This window comes from Phaethon aethereus, assembly GCF_964289735.1.
Source record: "Phaethon aethereus genome assembly, chromosome: 2".
Taxonomy (NCBI): domain Eukaryota; kingdom Metazoa; phylum Chordata; class Aves; order Phaethontiformes; family Phaethontidae; genus Phaethon; species Phaethon aethereus.
Window position 1 is genome coordinate 39,496,596 of NC_138582.1, and position 12,269 is coordinate 39,508,864.

Here is a 12,269-nt window from a genome sequence, read left to right on the forward strand (position 1 = left end):
AAAGTATTTGCAGGAGCTATATGAACAAAATGAGCTATGCATATACATTAGATGGAAAGACAAAGTTTGGAAAAGCAATCAATCAGCTTTGTAAATCAGAGCAGCTGAGGGTGCACTTGCGTGTACCTGTAGGCATGAGTTGGCTTGACGGGCTCATCTTAACGCTGAGTGGCCTTACGGGAGGACAGCGTCCCTGTTTGCCTACTTTGCACGCTGGGCAAGCGTGCGTTTGTGGCAACTCGGTGCCAGAGAGGACTTGCCCCAGCACCGGGACTTGGGCTGTGCCATGCAGCGAAGGGGAAGCGCGTTAGCTGCGCTGGGCGGCGGGCCCGGATAGACGGATAAATCAGCCGCCGGCAATTTACAAATGAATGCCACGTTCTCCTCAGCCATACAGAAACGAGCGGATCAGCGGTGTCTGGAGGGCCCGTGTCACCAGAAGTAGGCCAGTTTGTGCGTCGTCCTGCGCTGGCAAACGGCCAGGCTTTGTGTGCTCCAGACACCAGATGGGAAGCAATTATGAGTGTGACAAGCGGGTCATCTGGCAGACACGCTGTGGACCTGCTGCCGCCGCATAATTTTTGGCGGGAAGACGAGAGCTTTTTCTTTTCTCTACTGCCCCCCCCCCCCCCTTTTTGGTTGTTGTTTTTGTAATACAACCTCTCTTTCAGCAAACTTGCTGTGAGCGTGTATGGAGCATCCTGTGTTTGCTGAGTTTATGCTCTTTTTGTGCCCTTGCTGGTGCTTACCAGAGTGCAAGTGTTTTTCCTTGGCCAAGCGGTAAGCAATGGTTACACTCGTGTTTGTACATCGTGTAGTTTGCAAATACTGGCCCGTGGTGCTGGCATGGGTGTTTTAGCAGCTTGGCAAGCCAGGCCGGAGCGGGAGACCTCCGGCCCAGGGCAGGAGAATGAAGGAGCCTGGAAACTCCTCCAGCATGAACCTGGTTGTCCAACAGAGAGCCCGGGGGAGAGAGAAACCCACCGCTCTTCAAGACTTCCCAACTCCCCGTAGGGCCAGGTGGAGGGGGTGGACCTTTTGGCAGCTTGGGGCCAAGATGGGACCTTGTCAGTTTGTCCTTTGACCGTAGTCACTGGCCTGTGAAAGGGGAGTTTTGCGAGCCCAGACAAATCAGCTTAGCTGGCTCCAGCTGAGTGTGACAATACAGCCCCTCAACTGAGAGCCTCTCGCTAATTGCGTTGGGCAAATGCGTAAAACATATTGCATCTTCCATTGCTTTTGTCCGGCCGCCTGGGAGAAAATGGCAAACGTGGCCTGGGTCGCCCGAGGTCACGCCTTTGGGGCGCAGCTGGAGCCGGCAAAGGTCCGAGCAGGCGCGGTGGCTCCGTCGGTGGGGATGCCCGGCGCTGGCTGCAGTGCAGGGTGGGCTGGCTGCAGGCGCTTCTCCTCATGCAGAACCCCTGAGGAGCTCAGTGGCAGCGGGTGGCATCTGACTCCCTCAGCAGCGGCTTGGTAGCAAGTGTGGATATAAACACACGGCGGGGGAATTTCTCCATACCTGAGGTGTTCCCAGCTTGTGCTTACAGAGAATGGCTCTCAGCAACTTGCAGGTAAACAGCTGCGGAGTTTAAATCCAGCTCTGGAAACCATGTTCAAAAAGAGTTTTTAGGTCCAGAGCCTCAGTTCAGCTCTGAAACTACTGACGCTGTCAGTAGTTTTACATCTAATGTTTCCTGCTGGTAAAGGTTTGCCCAGAACTCATGGGGATCTGTGTTTATAACCCCCGTGGCAGCTCAGCTCTGCGGGTGGAAAAGCCGGCAGCGGCGTCCAGCTGTCCTGGTCTACCTCGTCCTTCTACTTTCTTCAAACTATTGATAGAGACTGCTTGCATTCATAGCAAGGGCATGTTCTGTGAAGGTGCTTGGAGCTAGCCCTGCTTAAAGAGTAAAAAATGCAAATAATTTAAAAAGTTGGAAAAATTCACCAGCAGTGTGCAAGGTCTGACTGTGATAGGATGGGAGGGAAAAAAAAAAAATTAGTTAAAATCTCTAGAGCTAAGCGAGCAGGACCAGTGGCACCCTCAAGTGCCAGCATCTCTGCGTGGCTACCAAGTGCTGGTATCAGCAGGACTGTGGAACTGCCTGTTCAGGAGAGATGTCATGAGATTTGAAGCTGAACCTACATGCACAGGCCCCTAAAGGTCAGGTGGTGGCTGGACCAAAGCATTTGCCATTGTACCCTGGTAACTTTTTTGCACTTAGACTTTTTTTTTTTAATTTAATTTGGGGACTCTGAGAGATCATTTGGGATATGTGAGATTTTTTGCCTAATGACTATGGACACAATATTTTCAGGCAGTGTTTGTTGAATGTTTTTGATCCGCAAAGCATGTGATGGCAGGATAGAAGTGATCACGTTGCGGCATAAGGATTATGGACCTCAGGTTTTCTTCTGTGAATAACCACAGAACAGAAAGTCTTTCTGACTCTTTACTGAACATGAATAAAGCTATCGGCTATTGATTAACTTAAGCAATATGATAGCTGCAAAGCAGGTGGAACAAAGAGCTTGGGAAAAATGACCTTCAGCCACCTCAAAAGCTTTACTCTATAGCACTGACTTTCATTCGACGGGTTAGTTGCCAGACTTGTTCCCTGCTCAGGATGCCTTGCTGTGACCTCATACCCAGTAGTAGTCAAGCGGTGATAAAAACTCTGCTTGGGTTTGACGCGAGTGAGAAAGCAGGGTTTCAGTTCAGAAAGGCTGGTGAGGGGTTGAAATGTATTGGGGAGCTGAGGGGCATGGGCACTGCCCTGGCTCTCTGCTGCCTGGCCAGCAGCCTGTGCAGGAGTAAACTTGAAAATATTTAGTTTTTACTTTTTAAAGTGGTTTCAATCCACAACTGGATGCTTTATGGCACTGGAAGATATTAAAGCATTTGGGTGGAAGGGGAATGTTTTCACGCCTTGCTGTGTGAAATGGCGTTTCCCGTGGGGAGTTTGCATACCCAGACTCTACACCAAGAATCATCTGAGGCCATAAAACACGGCAGAGCCTCAGAGCTGGCTGTTCACATGGGCACGGACATGGGGTGTGGGGTTTTGGCATGCTTTCCCTCTCCTGTAGCATGCATGAGTGACCCTGGCATCCTGGGTGCCGTGCTGAGCACGGGTCACTGTGCTCAGTCGATGTGTGATGGTGGTGGTGAGGGGCACCTTCTTACCTGGCCTTGTGTGGCACACGGTGGCACACGTCCAGCTATCCTGTAAGGATATTTATGAAACACCACCAGCGTGACTTCACATAATGACATTTCTAATGTACGAGGGAAATCTTTTCGCTTCCCAATGTACGGCGTCTGCTGGGTGCCCGTGTCTGGGCTGGTTATCAAGATGCCATAGAAGTTGGTAATATGTGTATGTGTTTGCCCTGATAAGATGGACTTTATGCTGTTTTCTCATGGTAAATGAAAGGAAATAAGCATTTTTTTTTGCAGCAAGTGGTGGTGGTTCAGTGGCAGGGTTGTTCTGAGCACCGGCTGGGAGGGGTGAAGCTGGGCACCCCAGGGAGACCCTGCCAGCCTACCTGGACCATCTTTTGGGAGCGGATACCAAGCCACAGCAGGAAATGTGCACGCCGCTGGGTGGCTTTGTATAAGACGTACCCCTCTATGTGGCAAGTGAGGCTAGAAGGTTTCCTTGATCACGTGAAGTGTTTTTCTTGGGTGCTGCCTGCATCCATCTATAAGGCAGTTGTTTTGTCCTGTCTTGCAGGTGGCCATTACAGGGTTTTCATGCACATGCTACTTTCTCTTTGAAATATTCTGCTTAAACTAACAACCCTCCAGCTGGAAGCACAACTGGATATGAAGGAGATTACTTGGGAGTCACTTGTCGTGGGGTGTGTGGAAGCACTACCAAGGGGTAAACAGCAAAATTGCTGTTGACCTGATGATTTCTAGGGGCAAAAGTGACTGCTGTAATTGGCTGACCTGACTCCTGTATAAAACTGGCTCCATAGCCTCATTTATCTCCAACTTCACCTCAAACGTCTGTTAAATAGTTTATCCTGGTACATCAGAAAGGAGATTGGAGGGCAGAGGGTTTGGCTCTTTTGCATTTGTCAGACCCCGGAGGAAGGAAGCATTCGAGCTGCCTTGAGGTTCTTCCAAAAATATTCATCTTCATGGAAAGCACCGGAAGTACCAGTTCCAAAACCATGAACAACTAATCGCAGACTGGGATGAGGTTTGCGCTGCTGACCTCCTTTGCCAAGGCAAGGCCTCTCCTTTGGCAGGAGGGTCAGCCCTCTCTCCCAGAGCCTGTGGAGGAGGCTTCCCCGACAGCATGGCAGGTCACAGTCCCACAGGTCTGGAGTTGCCAGAGGCTCGTTCAGCATTTCGATGACTGCATTGCGTTCCTGCTTTGCCTTTCAGGTGAACTACTGCAAATTGAGCGGTCAGTGGGCCACTGGGAGCTGTGTGTAAACTTTTATACCTGCTCTGTCTGTATTTTGAATCTCGCTCTTACTTTTCCCCAACTTCTGTTAATAATCATCGATGAAGGTTTCAGCTCGGTGGCTGTGGTGCAGTTCATACCTGTGACTTTATAAAGGCAAGGAGGTTTATAGCAGCAGAGCAATTTTTTCATCCTATCTTCAGGCACTTGGATTAGCTGGAGTGTATTTTTGTTTTGTTGAAGTCTGCTTTTGCTGAGCCTTTAAACGTCTTGCAGAACAGCAATTTGCAAGCCTGCTAATACCAACTCTCTGCTAATAAAAATGCAGCCACCTGTAAGGCAGAAGGCAATGGTGCCAGCCAGGGGAGCCGGTGACACAGGGAGAGATGTGAAGACGGAGCCCATTGCCTGCTTCTCTCCTCCCTTAGGGGTACCCAGGAAGGGCAGGGATTTCCCACCCTCGGGGCAGAGCATCCAGTGCCCTCCTGCATCCCTGCAGCATTTCCGGGGGGGTGTTGCAGCCCCAAAAGCCGTGTATGGACTCAGACAGCCCAGTGGGGTGACCCAAAGGTTACCATCTGTGTCAGCAGCTGCAGGTGGAGACAGTTCTTCTCCCTGCTGAAATGTGGCCTTGCACTGCAGAGCTGAGCAAATCTGCAGGAAGCTGACCTGGTCTCAGCCGTGCTCCGTGTCAATGTGATGCTGGTGTGTGATGGTTGTGCTGGCGTGGTGGGTTGACCCTGGCTGGTCAGCAGATGCCCATCAAAGCTGCTCTATCACCACCCTCCTCAGCTGGACAGGGGAGAGAAAATATAATGAGAAGCTTGTGGGTTGAGATAAGGGCAGGGAGAGATCACTCACCAGTTACCATCACAGGCAAAACAGACTTGACTTGGGGAAATTAATTTATTACCAAACAAATCAGGGCAAGATAATAAGAAATAAAACCACGTCTTAAAACACCTTCCCCCCACCCCTCCCTCCTTCCTGGGCTCAACTTCACTCCTGATTTTCTCTCCCTCCTCCCCCCAAGCGGCGCAGGGGGACGGGGAATGGGGGTTGTGGTCAGTTCATCACATGTTGTCTCTGCTGCTCCTTCCTCCTCGGGGGAGGACTCCTCACACTCTGCCCTGCTCCAGCCTGGGGTCCCTCCCACGGGGGACAGTCCTCCATCAACTTCTCCAATGTGAGTCCTTCCCGCGGGCTGCAGTTCTTCACGAGCTGCTCCAGCCTGGGTCCCCCCACGGGTGCCGTCCTTCAGGAACAGGCTGCTCCAGCCTGGGTCCCCCACGGGGTCACAAGTCCTGCCAGCAACCCTGCTCCAGCCTGGGCTCCTCTCCACGGGGCCACAGGTCCTGCCAGGACCCTGCTCCAGCACAGGCTTCCCACAGGGTCACAGCCTCCTTGGGGCAATCCCCTGCTCTGGTGTGGGGTCCTCCCCGGGTGCAGGTGGAGATCTGCTCCCCCGTGGAGCTCCATGGCTGCAGGGGCACAGTTGGCCTCACCATGGGCTTCCCCAGGGGCTGCCGGGGAACCTCTGCTCCGGCGCCTGGAGCCCTTCTGCCCCTCCTGCTGCCCTGACCTGGGGGCTGCAGGGCTGTTCCTCTCACATATTCTCACTCCTCTCTCCGGCTGTAACTGCTGTGACTTTTTTTTTTCCCTTCTTAACTCTGTCATCCCAGAGGCGCGGCCACCGTCACTGATGGGCTCGGCCTTGGCCAGCGGCGGGTCCGTCTCGGAGCTGGCTGGCATTGGACACAGGGGAAACTTCTGGCAGCTTCTCACAGAAGCAACCCCTGCAGCCCCCCTGTTACCAAAAACTTGCCATGCAATACAAGTTACTTACCCAATACAACTGGTAATTTATATGATAATTGGGATGCCTGCTGGGGGCTGTTGTGCAGTGGCAAGGTCACATGGAAAAGCAAGAATTGTGTGAATAAGCCATTTCTCTTGCTTTTGCAGAAAGGTTGTTATCAGCCTGAACGTGCAGTCTTCCTCCTTACCATGTTACCTGCACGGGGCTGCTGGTGCCTGCCGTGGTGGCTGGGCCAGGTGGAGAAGGATTTTATTGACACCCTGCGGGGGCTGAGGCTGCTGACACCCATGCTTTTTGGATTCGGAGGGTTTCCATCTCTGCTGATCGCCCTGGTTGAACTTTCATGACAAGTGTCTCTCCAGCCCGGCAGTCACCGCGTGCACATGCAGTAAGAAGATCTTTTTAACCCTGGGAGCCAAAGGTGATGGTCTATAGAGAGGCCCTTGATGTGTCCAACTGCTGCGGCCACCATGCAAAGCGGGCCAGACCCCGCTCTGCATGCTCGTACCGACGGGCACTGCACGTGCGTGTCCTCCCCGGCACGAGGAGGGACGTGGGGCTGGCTGTGGTGTGGCCAGGAAAGCCGTCGGCCGGGGAGAGAGGCAGCCTGAGGGCTAAGCCCTCCCGCTCCTCGGGATCCCGGGCAAGCAGCTGCATGGCTGGTTCCCACCCCTCGCCCGCGGGCAGGATTGACACGGGGCAAAACAGGCGCCAGTGCGGCGGCAAGCAGACCGTAGCCATTTTGCGGCTGTGAGGCGGCTCCTCTGTCACACTGACGGAGTTCGGCTCATTTCTTCAGGTGGCAAAGGTCAGGGAAGCAAGGGCATCACCTGGGGCACCACATCTCCGCTTTCCACTTGGGGACCCGAGGTCTGGCGAGAGCCTGGTGCCTGGCTGCAAAAGGAACAACCGCCTTAGCCTGCGCCGGTTGGGCGTCAGCCGAGACGGGTGCCGCGGGCACAAAATAAAGGCTCCCTTGCAAACCCCCGGGCTGGACGATGGCATTCTGCACTCACGTCCTTGCTCACCCCGCGGCAGCTTTGCACAGACCTTTGCCTTGGCTGCCGGCGGCGGGCGCACTGAGCCGCGGGAGCCCGGCGTGCAGGCCGCTGGTGGGCAAAAGGTCTGTCTCCGGAGGAAAAGGACCGGAGCCTTATTTCTTCTTATTCTTTTTTTTTTTTTCCTTTCCCTAGAATATTTGTGTCTCTTCCACTCATGGGTTAACCCACCTTAAGCATGTCATAGACAGCTAAATAGCTTGATATTTCCATTTATAATGTAAATGGTTAAAAAAACGATTAGCCAAGCTTGGTTTTTCAGATGTTACAATCATGATTGAAAGAATAAACATCGCAAGAGTCTGAGTGCTGATGAGCCCCATTTTTAAGGGTTCATTATAGATAAATCTTTACCAAACTTCCTTCAAATCCGATTGAAAAATCTATTTGTGCCCTAACTTACGAAGACAAATGTCAGATATCCAGTATTACGAGGACTCTGGGTTAGAGTTACAAAAGAAGTAGGGTTGCAGTTTTCGCAGGGAAGGTCAGTGTCTTTATTAGAAAAAAAATCACTTGCAGGACTTTCTGTGCAGTCTGAAAGTAGCCGCTGAAGCTTTTGCTGTGCGTTTAGCGGCCCTTGTCACTGGGACAACTGTTTTGAGACGGACACCGTCGCTTCCTGCACCCCGCCTTCGCCTTCGCCGGCGCGGCGCAGGAACAGACAACGCCTGGGCAGCGCAGCTGGTTTCGCAGCCTCGGCTCCCGGCGCGGCTGCACCCAGGGCTCGCTCCACCGAAAAGTGCCTCCTTCGGCGGCGGTGGGGAAGGACCGTGCGCGCTGCGGGGCCCTTTGCATGTCTCTTCTGCTTTATGGTCCAGTGCACGCCCCCCCCCCCCCGCCCCCGTCCCAAAAAAAGGGAGCGTCAAGGCAAATAGATTGTGCGTTTCTTGCTATTTTACTGCTATGCAAAACGTGAACGGCGCGGTAGGAAAATATCAGTCTAAAATAGAGCGGAGCAGACTGTTAGGCAGGTGAATCCGCAGGGTGGGGGGTCTGATGGGGTGAAACACCTGGCTGGGACCGGGGGCTGCTGGCGAGTGTCTGCGCTGGTCTCCTGCCTTGGGGTCAGCTGTGGGGCCTCTGGCTGCTCCCCAGGGTGTACTAGTAATGCTGTTAAAAATGATGCCTTGTTTTGTAGTGAATCCAACCCGGTGGCTGAGAAGAGGGACGTCATTCACACGTGCTTCCATTTCATCCTGAGTTGTCCCACTTTGAGGTCAGCCGCTTGGTTTTTCTGACCCTTCATCTAACTTAATTAAACATTCAACTCTCTTTTTTTCCTTCTAAACACTTGAGTTTTGATTTTAGTTATCTGTGTACCCATTCATTTAAACAATAGTTCTGCCACTTTAAAAAAAAAAAGGTTTTCAATACCACGTAGGGTGGAGCTGCTCACCCGTGAATAATCTATGGAGTTAATGCCGAGATTTTAAAAATCTCTCATAAAATGTTTATGGCTATTTGACATCTGCATTGTTTGTAGAGTTTGCATATGACTTTTTGAGCAGGGGTTTAATCTGAGAAATCTGACTTGTTTCAGTTTTGTTTGTGTGTGCAAGTCCTGATATTGCAACTTTTCCGGCTGGGTAACTCTCAGATGTGAAATTATTCTGCAGATGCCAATGTTTGAGTTGAGTTAAAAATGTTTTCTGTAAAAAGTGTGTGGTATTTGCCCAAACAGTGATGTGTCCGTGATCAGCTCTTCTGGCACACCTACTTGCTACAGGTTCTGTAAAGTGAGTGCAACAGGGGAAGAAAGGAGAGCAAAGCATAGCTGAGATTTTTTTTTTCATGCATCAGTAGGAATTATTTTATATAATAGCCTAGCTTTAAATTAACTACAGTTTATTTAAATAAAGTGGTATGCAAAGGGATGATGGAGATTTTAATGAGTAGCTCTATCACAAAGATGTTTTTGAAATGGTGAGAAGAAATTAGAAACCTTTTTTTGGCAATGAAATGCAAATTACTGTAAGTGTGATGGACTGTCATCATGCAGTTTATTTCAGTCAGGTTGGTGCCCCAGTTAATCTCTAGTTCTGGGGAACCCAGAATTGTAAAATGACACAAAACACATCTGAAAAATGCATTTTCTCAGAGATGTTATGAAGTATGGCCATATGCATGGGTCAGGCAGTGCCAGAGGTGATGCTTTCAGCTGCACAGTTAACAACTTTTCTGTCGTACAGTTCAGCCATTTTTTTTTAATCACCATTTCACATTTTTCTGACAGTGCGCTGGATTCAACCCAACATTGCTTTCTGTACGTTTTCATCTGGAAAACGTATTGCATATCCACATCCTCTTCCATATTCTTGCTGATATTTTTAACAAATGACTAAGGGTCGGGTATTTGCAGAGGAGTTCCCAGCAGCGGCCAGGCTGTTAGCCCACGTCCTGGCAAAAAATCTGTGCCAAGTCCTGCGGTGTGGGCACTCATCGAGAGGACACTCCCTGATTGCTCATTTTAAACGTAGACACTGTCTGTAATGGAAGGACCAGAAATGTGGCACCTTTTCACCAGAGCTGTGTGGGGAATGGGCAGCGCAGCTGGCAGGGGACCAGTCATCCTCTCACGGATGGGCTTTCCAACGCCCGGGCTGGTGAAGAACGCCAACACGACATGTTGTCTTTCCTTGTATCTTAAAGTCTTTCCCCTTGCACTCCTGAGACAGCTTCCCTAGCCTGGGCTCCTGCGAACCTGTGCCACCCACCTCGTGTTGGGCCATGGCTCAGCATAGGGTCTCCAAAGAGGTAAGTTAAGTGACTTTGTGGTCAACTGGTAGGACTGAAGATGGGGAGCACTTGGTTTTATTCTCTACCAGACCCTTCTCAACCCTTGAGGAGTCTCTGTCCTGGTGCTCTTTTTTTGGTGGGAGGGAGGTGACGCAGCTTGCCTCCCATTGCATCTGCAATGCGCTTGAGGTCACGTGTAAATGTGTACCTAATGTCTGCCTCCTCTCGGCAGTGCCAGGGCTTTTCTCTGAGTATCTGATAACAAATGATGATTCTACCACCCATAAAATATTGGAGCCGTTCACAAACATACACTTCCAGGTTCTCCCTGTGGGGACCAAAATTTGGGTTCTTCATCATCAGGTGTTCGTGTTCTTCAGTATCATAGACCCTGCTTTTACTTTCCACTAAATGCTTCCCAAAAACTTCTAAGTCACCAAGACCCGTATGTTACCACATGCTACTTGTTTCTTTATTTTTTTTTGATGGATAGGACATATTTTATTTGTGTCAATAAAATAGGTATCTACTACCATACGAGAAATATCCACAGAAATTCCTGGAATACAGAGAAATTAAATATGCTTCTTGTAAATCTCTCCTCCTCTCTTGGATCCAAGTTATAAATTAAATAAATAAGAAAAACATAAATACACATTTCAAGATACAGCAATTATTAGGTAGAAACATTAATCATCTCTTTTTGTCCTCCATCCTCATACTGCTTAAAGCTATTAATTAAAAAATTAAAATACTAAGATACAGCTCTCCTGACAGACAAAATTCTTGCTGCCCTGGACTGTGTATTGGGTGCTCTGTGGGGTCAAGTTCACTACAAGGGCAGATACCAGAAATGCTCACTGTCTTCACTACCCCAAATGCAGCAAATGGACTTTCTTCAGTGTCTGTCCATCTTTTTTATTTTTTCTCTGCTTAGGGAATGAGACCAAAAAAGGGAACTGGTAATTACTATTCTGCTTACTCCTTGAATGTATGCATTGCTGTGCCAGAAAGTAGTCCCACTGAATTAAGTAGGTGTACTTGTACGTGTAAAAATAGGATGTGCGCACGAGGCCAAGGTTCCTGGCAGGATTTCTATGGGGTGGAGAGGAGGGGGTGTAGCGTGGTTGGTGATACTTGTAAAAGACGTTGAAGGAAAAACTTGGCCATGGCTCCAGCTTGGTTCAGTGATGGAGGACCTGATGTTGGCAGGGTTATGGTGCCTGGACTATTACGCACGGGCAGTGTGTCAGGTGGGGTGGACCCCCGTGAGAAAACTGCTCTGGTGCTGTTCAGGCATGCAGCTTTCCGCGGGCATCGGCATTGCTCTCACACCCCATGGCTGGCGACGCACGGTCAATGCCGGGCCATCATCTCCTCTTCTCCTTGCCTTGCCGGCAGCTGAGGCCTTTCAGCTCCTGGTTAATGAGGAGCTGTGTGCTCCTTCTTTCCCAGGAGGAAGAAACAAAAGCAGGACAGCAAATCATGCCTCTGTCAGGCTGCTGGGACAGAGAAGGACTTTTGCCTTGGGTAAGGAGGAGGGGAGAGGCTGTGTGATTTCTAGCTGCAAGGCTGTCCTCCGTGAGTTGATGAGGACCTCTGAAGGAGGAGGGGAGAGGCTGTGTGATTTCTAGCTGCAAGGCTGTCCTCCGTGAGTTGATGAGGACCTCTGAAGGAGAAGCCTGTGACTGAAGCAGTGATGGACAGCTGAACATGAGGGCTGACAGAGGTATTTTATGGAGGTCTAGTGCCTCTCTCCTCCTTGGCAGACTCTAGACTGGGTTGGCTCTGTCCATATGAAAAGCCATAGTACCTTTTTAAATAAGTATGTCCATCTCCATCTCACTGCCTTCTTCAGCATGCCCAGCCCCACGTAGGCGTCCCCTGACACCATCCTTGGAGCCACGGGGGACATTGGCTCTCTAAAGCAAGCCAGCTACTGGGCTGCTCCAGTTGCTTTCCCATCCCGCAGACTTTGACTGTCGAGCTGCAAACCTGTGAACCCAAAGCCAGCAGAGCTGGCTGCTTTAGCCAGGAGGTACCTGGTACCTCCCAGGAGGTACCCTGGTACCTCTGAGCTGATGGTCCCTGATCAGAGATAACTGCCCGAGCCTGCAGCTCAGGGCAGTGGTGTAAGAGAAATTGCTGCTCCCTCAGTCCTGTGCTGTAAAAGAAATTCAGAATATGCTTTTTTCTAAGTCCAGGTTGAAGGTGAGCTTTACGCAAGCAGTGCAT